The sequence below is a fragment of the Pseudochaenichthys georgianus genome, chromosome 13 (genome assembly GCF_902827115.2).
Source record: "Pseudochaenichthys georgianus chromosome 13, fPseGeo1.2, whole genome shotgun sequence".
Classification (NCBI taxonomy): Eukaryota; Metazoa; Chordata; class Actinopteri; order Perciformes; family Channichthyidae; genus Pseudochaenichthys; species Pseudochaenichthys georgianus.
In genome coordinates this window covers 35,215,995-35,227,367 of record NC_047515.1, presented here as the reverse complement: position 1 = coordinate 35,227,367, position 11,373 = coordinate 35,215,995, and the positions used below count along the sequence as shown (strand labels likewise).

The following is an 11,373-nucleotide window of genomic DNA, read 5'->3' as shown; positions in this document are numbered from 1 at the left end:
AACAGTTCATGATCACTGCTGAGATTCTGCCACCTCGGGAGCGTGGCCCAGAACTCGCATCCCTCAACCAAATCCCACACCCCTCATTATCGCAGCCTCGCTCCTTGATGTTCCATAACCCTCTGTCATTGGCTCCCCGGCTGGTCGTGGCTGGTGAGTGTCTCCTGGACATCTCGCTGTGCATCGGAGACTCAGCAGGGGGGGGGGGGGGGGGGGGCTGCAGAGTTATAAATCTCCTCCCAAACTCAATGCAGGAAGTACACGGAGAGGCTTACTGGTGATAGCTTCTTCTGTCGCTCCTCCCTCACCCATCACCGTCTCCCTATCTTTCTCTCCCTTTGCTCACTCTCATTACTCCTCCTCTGTTATGTCATGTCCACATTCAATTTTCTCTATGCCTAATATCACCTCAATGTCAAGTATCCATGCACATGTCTCTGTCAGCACTGTCTTGCTCCCCCTATCGCGTATACTGAGCAGAATTGTAACGGGGGCGGGGGGGGGGGGGTTAATGAGCAATCCATCCATTCTGCTGCTAGGATTTTTGAATTTATCCTGCTGTTAACCATGCCTTATGAACACGCTGTTCATCACCACCCTGACTCACGGCTCACATGGTCAATCCACTTTCGATTCAGATTATTCAGGAGGCATCATTCACAATATGTTAGGAACTGCGATGGCAAATCATACTTGCTCCTCTAAACATTGTCACGTTTCTCTTACTTCTTTGCTACTTTCTTCCTGTTCTGTTATGCTCAGCTTTTTTCGTGTGTTTCTATCGAAATACTCTTTCCTCAGTTTCCACTTTCGCTCAAACCCTTGGGGATTTCTCTTTACCGGCAGTTTCAGAGCAATTGATTACACCACAGTCCTCCTCGCCATTTCTCTTTCCCTGTCTGAGCCCAAAACACTCTCATCTCTCTTCCTGCCTCACTGTTCTCTGCACTTTTCCACACGTATCACTGCCTTTGCAGCAAAGAGAAGGGAGCCATGTGGTGGATGTATTCACACACAAATATACCGACACCTACACACAAATCAGGGGCTGATGCTCTGTGCAAATAGGCAAAAACAAACACTCATATAAAGGACAAATCCTGAGAGACAGGAGGTCTGTGTGGAGAATGAGAAGAGAGGAGCATCCAAGAGAACACACGCACATTAAAATCCTTTCCATTTCTTCTCTCACCCACCCTGCCTCTTTCTCCCTCTCTCCTCTCTCTCCCTCTTTCCCTCAGATGCGCACACACGCGCATACACACATGCAAAGGCAGACCCCCCTCTCACACAGGAGTAGATCGAGAGCAGTGAAGAGCAGAAGGAGCAGGGTGGCAGGAGTGAGGCAGGAGAGCTGTTGTCGATTGAACAAAGCCAGGGAAGGAGTGCGCAGTCCTGGAGAGAACAGCAGCTGTGAAATGCCTCGAAGGGAGCCTGGCAGCAACTCCTGCGGAGACCTGAAGGTAAGCTTCATGCACCGCTGATGGAGCAAAAGCAGAGGAAGATGAGAGACAGAGAGAGGATGGCAAAAGAAGGAAATGGGAGGTTTTTAAAGCTGCTGATGCATGGTACAACTGTGGCTCCACGTCCACGCTGCGTCCTCTCAATGTGTCTGTGGATGGCATCGCATGCTGTGATTGTGTGTTTCATTACACATCCAAAAACCCCTTCTGGAGTGGCATATACAAAAGTGTGCATTATACTTGAAGGAAGATCAAAAACTAGAGCCAGGGAGACGAGGACAGAGAAGATGTCATTCAACGCAAGACACTTCAGGAGAACGAGAGCAGGGAACGGAAATTGGTGATGGCTGGATTACCCTCCTCCATCAGCTGCAACCTGTATCACCTCATCTCGCCTCCTTTTTGTCAGTTGTCACTGCAGAGCTCCATAGATCATCGTCATGCATCCACTTGCCCTCATGGCGGAGGCAGGGTAATTAAATCATCAATGGGTTTCTCTGAGCCTGTCAACACTGGGTATGCATACTCGTGCGACACGCTATAGTTCTCTCTATAGGAGAGTTACAAGCGCAGTAGCATCAGCGGGAGCAAACCCGGACTCTACATCTACAGTAGATGTGTGTTACTGTAAGTGTGTGGAGGAGGGGGTGCTGTCCAACGCAGCACAGCATGCTGCACCTCTTACATGTTTCTATAGCATCAATACAAGCAGGAGATAAAGGGCATTCACAAAGTTGGCTGTTTGCAGGGTTTTCATTAATATGGTAGGGTACATAAAAAGCAATGAGAGAAAATCATGTATATTGATTCCCACATCTCTCTGCGCTGAGGATTAGGGCTTCTTGCTTTAACGTAGGATGTACACTACCGTCTTCTCCGCATGTTCAGTGCACATCTCCACAGTTGTTGTTGTTGTACAACTTTGATGACAATGCAGTGGCCTTAGCAGCCACATTAATCCAGTGCAGGTTCCCCAATGCTGCTGTCCTTCCCATGAATGCCTCATTAGGGAATGTGAACAGCGTCATGGCAGCGAAAAGACTCAATCATTATTTTTTAATATCTGTTCTCTGGCACAACGTGGAGGAATAACAAGCCATATCCTCTCTCATCAATAACCACATTTTTGCATATGGTACATTCTAGAAATCCTAGTCTGACAGGGTGTTTTTCATTGCAGGCTTTGCAGCATAACCTTCCAACACTTGTTCAGGCTACTTTTATAACTGTAAAGGACCCTGCACGGTGAATGGCTAATTACAGAGTGTCGGGGGAAGTACATACTGTTTAGATATCATGGTTTTTGATGGATGGCCTTTTGGCCTTAATAACAGCACTATCTTTGCGGTTGCATTTGAGCCGTGTGAACCTTGATGCCCTCCTGTTCGGTTATAATCTATGTTGTAATGTCACTAACAAGTGGACAAAAGAGGCCAAGCTCCGCAGGGTCTTAGGAGACTCTCAGAAGAGAAGACACTGTGAATAATTAATTGGATCTGTTTATTTAGTCAGGACTGAGTCCCTCTATGGGACGTAGGCAAAGCTATGTTCTTCAAGCAGATCAACACTTTCTAATACCGCAGCGGCGCATTCATGTCAAGGGCTTATCCAGGCGTGAAGTTATCTTTTTTGTATTTTATACCCTGGAAAATGTGTATGTGAGAGTGTTGCAATAAAATAGAGTATTGTGCGTAAAGCCAATAGACCTACATGAAGATGCCTAATTTATGCAGCTCTACACATATATACTCTCCTTCAGTTCTAGTGCGTCTAAGCGTCCTTCTTTGAAAAAACATTGTGTATAATTCATAAGCCCTACAGTTTGTGATCTGTGTATGAATACAATACATCTCTTGGTATTTGGATGAAACAGAATAGCAGCATTCAATGTCCCACTCAATTTCATCAACCCTCAAGGATTCCCTCAGTGATGCCCTCATAAATCTGTTACTGATGTATATTTAAGTAGCCGTACTGTCTACTGTATTTTACAAAGTCACCTACTTGCTTGTGTACCAGATGTATGGTTTGTCCCACACTCTAATCAGGCAATGGCTTTACAATGAATGCATTTCTCCTAACACGTATGTTTGATACAGTGTACATGGAGGTGCTCCATTCTACATGCTGAACAAACAAATCTTCACCTTCTGTTTGGCAAACAGATGGGAGATTATCTCCTATACCAACACAAATGGACATGAAAGTGCACCAGATCCACACACCTTGATAGTCCAACATTTAGATAAGATATAAGGGCAGAATACAGCTCGCTGGCTCTGGGGGATTTTATGCAGCTGTCTTCTGTAAAAACATCAGAAAAAGTAAAAAAAGAAAATGGCTGTTTTCAGGTCACCTTGCTTTTAGCGGCTGTCAGTGTGCTCATCTGCAACAATACTTTTGAGGGGAAGGAATATCATTGAGGAAACTATCGCGGAACCTGTGATACTTTGAAGAAAATACATGATAAAGATTACATTTTGACAGTTTGGGATGAATTGGAAGTTTTACCGTGTCTCTTGCTGCAGGCTTAGCCAGTAGGGCTAAACCAGCCTGTATAATATTTTGATAAAGGAGGATCCCTCCTCCTATTTATGAGAACCCCTTTTGTTATGCATGGCAGAGATGCAGTGATGTCCTGAGTCTAACTGATTCACATTCAGGTCAGGCCAATTCAAACCACATGAGTTTATTGAGGGACAGGATCCATGCATTCATGTATGCACTGTAAGTATTATATTATATGTTAAATGCTAGCTGATATGGAAATTGTTTCGTTTGTTAAATGATTTAAAGACAAAAATACTACAGTCTCTTTAATTGGCCAGTATAATGAATGCCAATGAATATGATTTATTAATATTAAGGCTCTAGCCACATGGAAACGAAAACAAACTAAATTCGATATCAAAAAAGTCTTCCGTCAACACGCAATAGGCACCAGAAACGTGTCCTTCCACACGAGACCGCTCGACCCGCTGGAGACGCTGTAGTACATATGCCGGGCCTGTAAGTGGCGCTGTACTTCCACCACAAAATACACCAAAAGCAGCGAAGAAGACTTCCCGAGCATGGTTGCCATGGTTGCCCTTCTGTTTATTCTCCGCGGTGGATTTAGCAGCAGTGGTGGGGAGAGAGGCAGGGGCTCTGGCTCTTTCTCTTTTTCTCCCCCCCCGAGGCAAGCGTGTGCTCCTGCTGTAGTCCACCAGCGGATGAAAAACACCCACCTCTCCGCCTCTTCCAAGGGACGAGGGGACCGTGCAGCAGAGTTGCCGTTAGAATTGTTTTCTGCCGGTCAACATGTCCTTAAAGTTGAAATCTTCCGGACAAATTAGAAAAGTGCCGGTCAAAGGTCTTCTTTGTTATTTATTGAGCTTTAAAACAAATGAATAACGACGGAGCCTCTCTTTTCCTCCCCCTCTCCTGACAGCCCGTCAGTATTTTCGTTATCAGGAAATGATCGTATAGGCGTAATCACGGAGCCCCCAGAGCATTGCGTCCGCAGATCTACCCACCTTGGGGCCCGTTATCATTATCGTTATCGGTATCCGCGTTTCCCTGTTGGCCTTGTGTGGCCGAACAGTCTATAAGATAGAGAACTGTAGCGGATACGACCTGTTTCGTCACTGTGTGGCTAGGGCCTAAGGCACGTAGCGCCGCCAGCTCAGCTACATGGAAATACAGTACATGTTACTTGTTAGACGCTTTTATCCAAAGCGACTTACATACTCAATACTGTGGGCAATCCCAACAGGAGCAATTTGGGGTGAAGTGTCTTGCCCAGGGACACAACGACATGCTGACTGCAGGGCTCTATCCACTGCGCCACACGCCTCCCGGCACACAACCGCATTCAAAGGGATTTTTAGCATCACATGCAATGCAAATAAAGTACATTCATTATGCATACAATTAATGTTGAGGATTTAAAAAACATTCACATTGCTTATGACTGGGGTATCATTAGGATGTAAGAAGCAAACACGTTCAGGTTTCCACTACATCTGGAGGGATTCTTCTTCCTTTTTTTGTTGCATGGTTTACATAAGCATCTATGAAGCGTAAGCATTCGTCACCCAGGGGAAGCACATCCCCATGAATGTGCAGCTCATTAACACGGACACAGAGGAGGGAAATACCGTATGGTAAACAGGGTCTGTAAAGTGACAGCATGGAGTTTTTTGTATTTGACACGCTTCTTTTAACGATTAAATGTAACAACTTCCTTCAGATGTATATTTATTCTCACCATGATCCACTGCTGGCATGGGATGTTTAAGCTTGGGACTATAGCACACCTTGTAAAAAAGACACTGGGGAACTGTACTCATAGCCATATAAGCTGGTGTAAGGATTTTTAACACGCAGCTATAGGGTCGTGATCTAATATCATTGTGACTTGGTTATGTGATGACTATAGAGAAGGAGGCTCCTCAAAGGGACATGCAGGGGGACACAGTGAAGCATGTCAGGAATACAAATTAAGACCATTTGACCTATGGCTCCTCCAGCATTCACCATGCTTTGTCTTGTTCTGCAGCCCCGCCCCAACCGGCTCATTGCCTCCCACTCTGTCATCTTCCCCTGTCCTCTACAGTAAGGTGAGGCCTAGCATTAATGAACCATATGTAGAATAGTAGCATCATGTTCGATGCAGAGAAGTGGTTCGGATTTAAAAACAATTATCAGATTTATTTTGATATAAAAATGTCATTCTAAATGTTTATTTTGCTCAGTAATCATCAGTTTCTAAGACGGAGCAGTGGCATAGGAAATCTCGGATCAAACGCAATGAATCCCATCAAGAGCCTGACAGAAACGCCTGATAAGAAGACGTATCAAGGTGTTAGGGAGCATGCCCAGCCACCCAACATCACACACACGTCTCTAACCCCCTGTCTCTTTCCACCACATCTCCAGGCGTGCCTGGTTGAAGAGGGTGTCCTTTGGCTCTGGTAGGTGTTGGGTTTTAATCCCATCCAACAGCAGCAGCAATGTGAAATATTGGCCATCACTTGTTTTTTGTTTTTGTAATCATTTCATCTTAATGGAATCAGATCTGAAGCAACGGAAAAGCTATTCTTGTCTTCAACAACTGAAATTTCTTTCAAAATGTACTGTAAGACAGGAGATGGAGTGAGGGACAGCGGGAGAGAGGAAGAGAGTTGGACATGTCATTAGGGAAATTGTGTCTCCAGTGTGAGTCGAACGTCTCGGTGCAGCAGTGTCACTCCAGAGAAGGTCACCCATGAGAAGGACACAACTGGATACACTCAGCTCACTATCGGGCATAATGGGAAAAGGGAGGGAGGGATGTTATGAAGTTTGTGTGTGTGTGAGGTTGTTTGCGTATGCGTGTGTGTCTTTGCAAGGCCTGGAGCCAAACTAGCAGGGGACGTTTTTAGTCATTTGACCCGCCTGACCTCAAAGTGTCATAAGTGAGCACAGATAGGGATGAGGCCATGTTATTTCATGGGCCAATCTTAGCCCGAGACATTACCATGACAGGACCTGCAACCATGACTCTTTGCTTTCACTCAAGGGGAGGGATGAAGGAGATTTGGAAATAAAGGAAATGTCCAGTGTTTCCATGGCCAAGGAACAGAGGCAGCAGATAAGCCTGGACGAGTGTAGATCGGATCGGATGCAGTGATTTGGGAAATACTGTGCAGTTGCTGTATCAATACTCCTAAAGGCTGAGCTCTGCTACAACCCTTTCTCCCTCTTTTTCTCCCCCCCCCCCCGTTCTTTCTATTTTGCCTATTTGTCTCAGTATTTCTCATTGCAGCACTGTATTTGATGAACTGACAGAAAACTGCAGACTCTGACCTCAACAATCTATGGATGAGTGCTCACCAATAGTCATATTTGTATTTTAAAATAGGGGGATACTGCTGAGGTTGCAACACCCGGCTGCCATTCGTAACCCTGTCATGCCCAGTGGCAGGTTAACAACCCATAAGATGAACTGTAAAAAAACATAAGCAATATATTCAGGTCAGATCCTGGTAATAAAAGGGTTTTCTGAAACTTAAAAATATAAGATACATCTATAAAAAATGATTGACTTTTTTTTTTATTCCTGAAAAGTTAATAATTTCAAAGATACTGTACGCAGCAGCATTTGCAAAACAAGCACGTCTGTGCACATTTCAAACAGGAAACAGTGTTCCTCCGCAGATTAGAAAAGCAAATGGATTGCCTCCCGTATAATGGTAACAGAAAAGTAATTCAGAGAATTAAACTGTTTACAATTATGTTAATCAAGTGAGTATAATTCAGGTATTTAATCTGTTGCAGGGGTTTCATTTGGGCAGTGATTCATATTGATAAAAACCTTCCCTTCGCTCAGCTCAAAGCCAGAACAGAGAACACACAAAGCTGACAACACAAGTTCTGAAATGTTGAACATTTAATAATGAAGCGAGTGCTATTCAGTACAGGCCCTAGGGTAAAAGTATAGAGCTTGCTACTGTTTAGACGGAAAAGAGCTACAATTCGCTGTGCTCGGTGCAGGTTATTGTTTACAGCGCACAGCGTCAGCACATGAGCAGAATATATATCCCGTAGATATCCCTTAGGAAGTAAGTTCAATGGTTTACTTGTACCCCTTTAGCTTCAAGCAAAACAGATGAGTGCTCTTGTTATCAGGACACAAACACAATTCAGCCGAAGCATCCTGTCACTCTCCCAGTAACAAGATAAATGCTTGTTACCCTCTTAAAGCGCTAAGATAAAACAACCCGGCTGGTATCCATGTTCGAACACCTCTCACTTGGGCTTGCTGAAAACGCTGCTGCGAACAGACACCGCAATCACAGCCTCGCTGAAAATACATGCAGGTCTGGAGTTCACAAATCTCCAGGGAGCCATGTTTAATTCATGAGAGAACCTAAAATGAGTCAGAAAGCAAGACCTCACAAACCCTTTTAATGTATTCAGTGAGGTTTTTCAGAGGCTTTGTGTGCGTGTCCCCGCGCCTCTGCTGTCCGTCTGTCCGTAATGTCCCTACTCAGATGCCTGTCACGTCACTCTGCCCTTTGCTTTGGGCCATCAATGTCAACACTACATTCCTGTGTGGATCTGATTTGTGACGTAATCCTCTCGCTTTCTTCACGCTCGCTTTTGCATTTCCCAGCTCGACTTGTCAGCGTTCAAACAGAGTAACATCAAAGACAGATGACGAAGAAATGTCAAATGATGTTAAGGTCAGGAACAGGCAAGAAAATCATTTACCTATGTTCCTTTGCTTGTTTGTTTGCAAGGCCCTTTGTATACCTTGTTCTTTTAGTAAATTAAAAGTTGTTGATTTTCAAACGACACCCAGGGGCTCTATAACTTAATTGCCTCTTGTGGAGCTGCAAAGGTGTTGTACGATTGCTGCTAAAAGTAGGGCTTTATCTGAGTTCCCCTCCAACATACTCACACCCCCCACCCACCCATTGCAGTGGCTGTTATTAAATCCCACATCATCCAGGAGACATTAAAAGTGTTGCATTTCTACTTCTCCTGTCACGCTGGACCTGAAATAACAGATGTTTAAAAATACCTGTTTTGCCATACAACTCAGAAGCAGAGAAAAACTATTTTTTTAAATCACATCACACAAAGCGTAGACTGTCAGCACATCACCTGGTCGCTCCAGTGGAGCTAAAAACAACCACAAAGATAATATGTACACTCGTTTTATATTAGACCAAATGTAAAGAAGGAGACTGGACTTTCTGTCACAGTGTTTATGTCTCGGTCTACATCTGATTACTTAAAGCATCATTGCCTCTGATCTGAAGATTGGTGTGGTTATGGTGGAGCAGCATGTGAGCAGTGTGTTTGTATAAACAGTAGAGTTGTGTTTGTGTATGCATCGCGTGTGGGCACATCTTTTCATTAGTCATGTATGGCACAACTGGCGATGCTGGCAATGACGAGCCTGCTCTTTGGGAAAATGACTCTATTAAAAACACTGCAGCTGAGCCTGCCTTATTGTACAGCGGACAGTGGACAATGGCTCATCTCCCATGAGGTCTTAACAGCTAATCCTCTCTCACATCTTCCAGCAGTAAAGTGCTGCACTGGTGATATTATAATAATAAACATAATGCTAAAGATTACTTTGTTTTTATAGCACCATTCCTACGAGGGTTACAAAGTTCTTCACAAATAATAATAATAAAACAGCACATAGGACGGCTGTGGCTCAGTGCATGTGCTAGACTTCAAATCAGGGGGTAGCAAGTTCGAGTCCCACTGCAGTCAGCATGTCACTTCACCCCAAATTTCTCCTGTGGGGATTATCCACAGTACTGAATGTATGTAAGACAACAAATGACATGTAATGTAACATATACTCACCAAATGGATTGTCTCTCTCAGTGGCGGCTGGTGGGAAATATTTTTGGTGGGGCTATTGATAGAGTGAGTAAAACATTTTTTTTTTAGAGAAATGACCCCTTAAATTAGGACTTCTGGTTTTGTAATGGCGCGTTTCCAGTGCAGCGCGGAGCTCGCTTTAATGCTGCGTTCAGACCGGACGCGATGCGAATATTCGCTTCGCTCTAAACGCTCCTATCGCATCGCTCCTATCGCATCGCTCTAGTCGCTCGAGTTTCACCGCAGCTGCCAGCTGTGTTTACTCGCATCATTCAAACAAGACGCGCTGGCTCGGGAGCTACAACTACAACAACATGAACATATTTTACCGTGATTAAATTGTAATACACGTTTCTAAATGATGCCGACGTAACAACATACTGATACCGGTTAGTAAAAACCATGAATTAATGCTTTGACAAGTCTGCAGACAGACTGCAGGCGAAAAACCTTTTAGAATGCGTGTTTCCTGAATGGAGCTTGGCTAAGCTAACGCTATATATGCTCCGACCGTCCACACTCACAACAACGGCCTACAGACATAAATAAACCAGCGACTGTATTCTCCATGACACAGACAGTCTGTGGTTTGTACTTGTTTAACTTTTGTCTAGTTTCTGAACAGATCGTATCTGTCCCCGGCTGTTTGAAGAGCAAGCATGTGAAACAAAAGATAGCATTTACCTGTTTGCATCCAGCTAGCCATGTGAGAAGCCTTGTTGATACGTTTTGTCTTTTTCACGAGCTTGCTGTGATATATACAAATCGGGTTGGTCCGGTCCAAGGTCTTTAAGTATCAATTTATCTCCCAAACTTCTCCTTTAAAAAGGATTGGAGAGTAGCTCTTGGGCGGACCGAGGTTCCGGCGACTCCACCTGCACACCATTCTCATCCAAATACTGCGTCACCTTGGTCACTCACGAGTCTAAAAAACAACTCACGTCAACGCACGTAAGCAACATGGGCGCCAACGTGAGCGCCCACGTGACCAAAATATTTGACGGCGCTGATTGGCTGAAATTATGTTTCGGCGGCACAGTTTACTATTGAGACTTTTGCAACCTGCTGGTTGCTGCTGTTTCGCTCGGGGGCTCTGCCCCGTAATGATAAACTAATGCCATGGGCAAGGCCAGGCAGGAAACCGGTGACTTATCAGTAACTTTAGCCATCGTAACACAATTTTAAACGAGATTGTATTGTAGATTATACATTTTTGTGATACCAATTGTATGATATTTACCTTGTTCATTAAAAATAAAAATATAAAATATATTTTTTTTTTAAATATATTTTTTTTAAATATATATTTTTTTATTTAATATTTATTTTTATTTTTTATGTTGTATCTGGCAAGAGGTGGGGCGGCGCCCCTAGCGCCCCTAGGGGCCGGCCGCCACTGGTCTCTCTTATGGCTCATCATTAGTGTGCTGTAGACTACACGTTATAAACAGTTGTGCCAAATGGAGCTGGCTTTACTGGCTTTTTTAATGTTTTTTTACATATTTTTCATTTGATTATAAACTGTAACTATGAAAATATA

General features: G+C 44.1%; 1 protein-coding gene across 1 annotated transcript in view; it reads left to right on the top strand.

Moving 5' to 3' along the window:
* The first annotated feature begins 1,259 nt into the window (after window positions 1-1,259).
* The window catches only part of kcnj5 (potassium inwardly rectifying channel subfamily J member 5), a 44,560-nt gene continuing 34,446 nt past the window's right edge, over window positions 1,260-11,373 (top strand). Inside the window, exon 1 of the mRNA XM_034098194.1 lies at window positions 1,260-1,463. The gene's annotated coding sequence lies outside the window, so the exon portion shown is untranslated. The remainder of the gene's footprint in view (window positions 1,464-11,373) is intronic.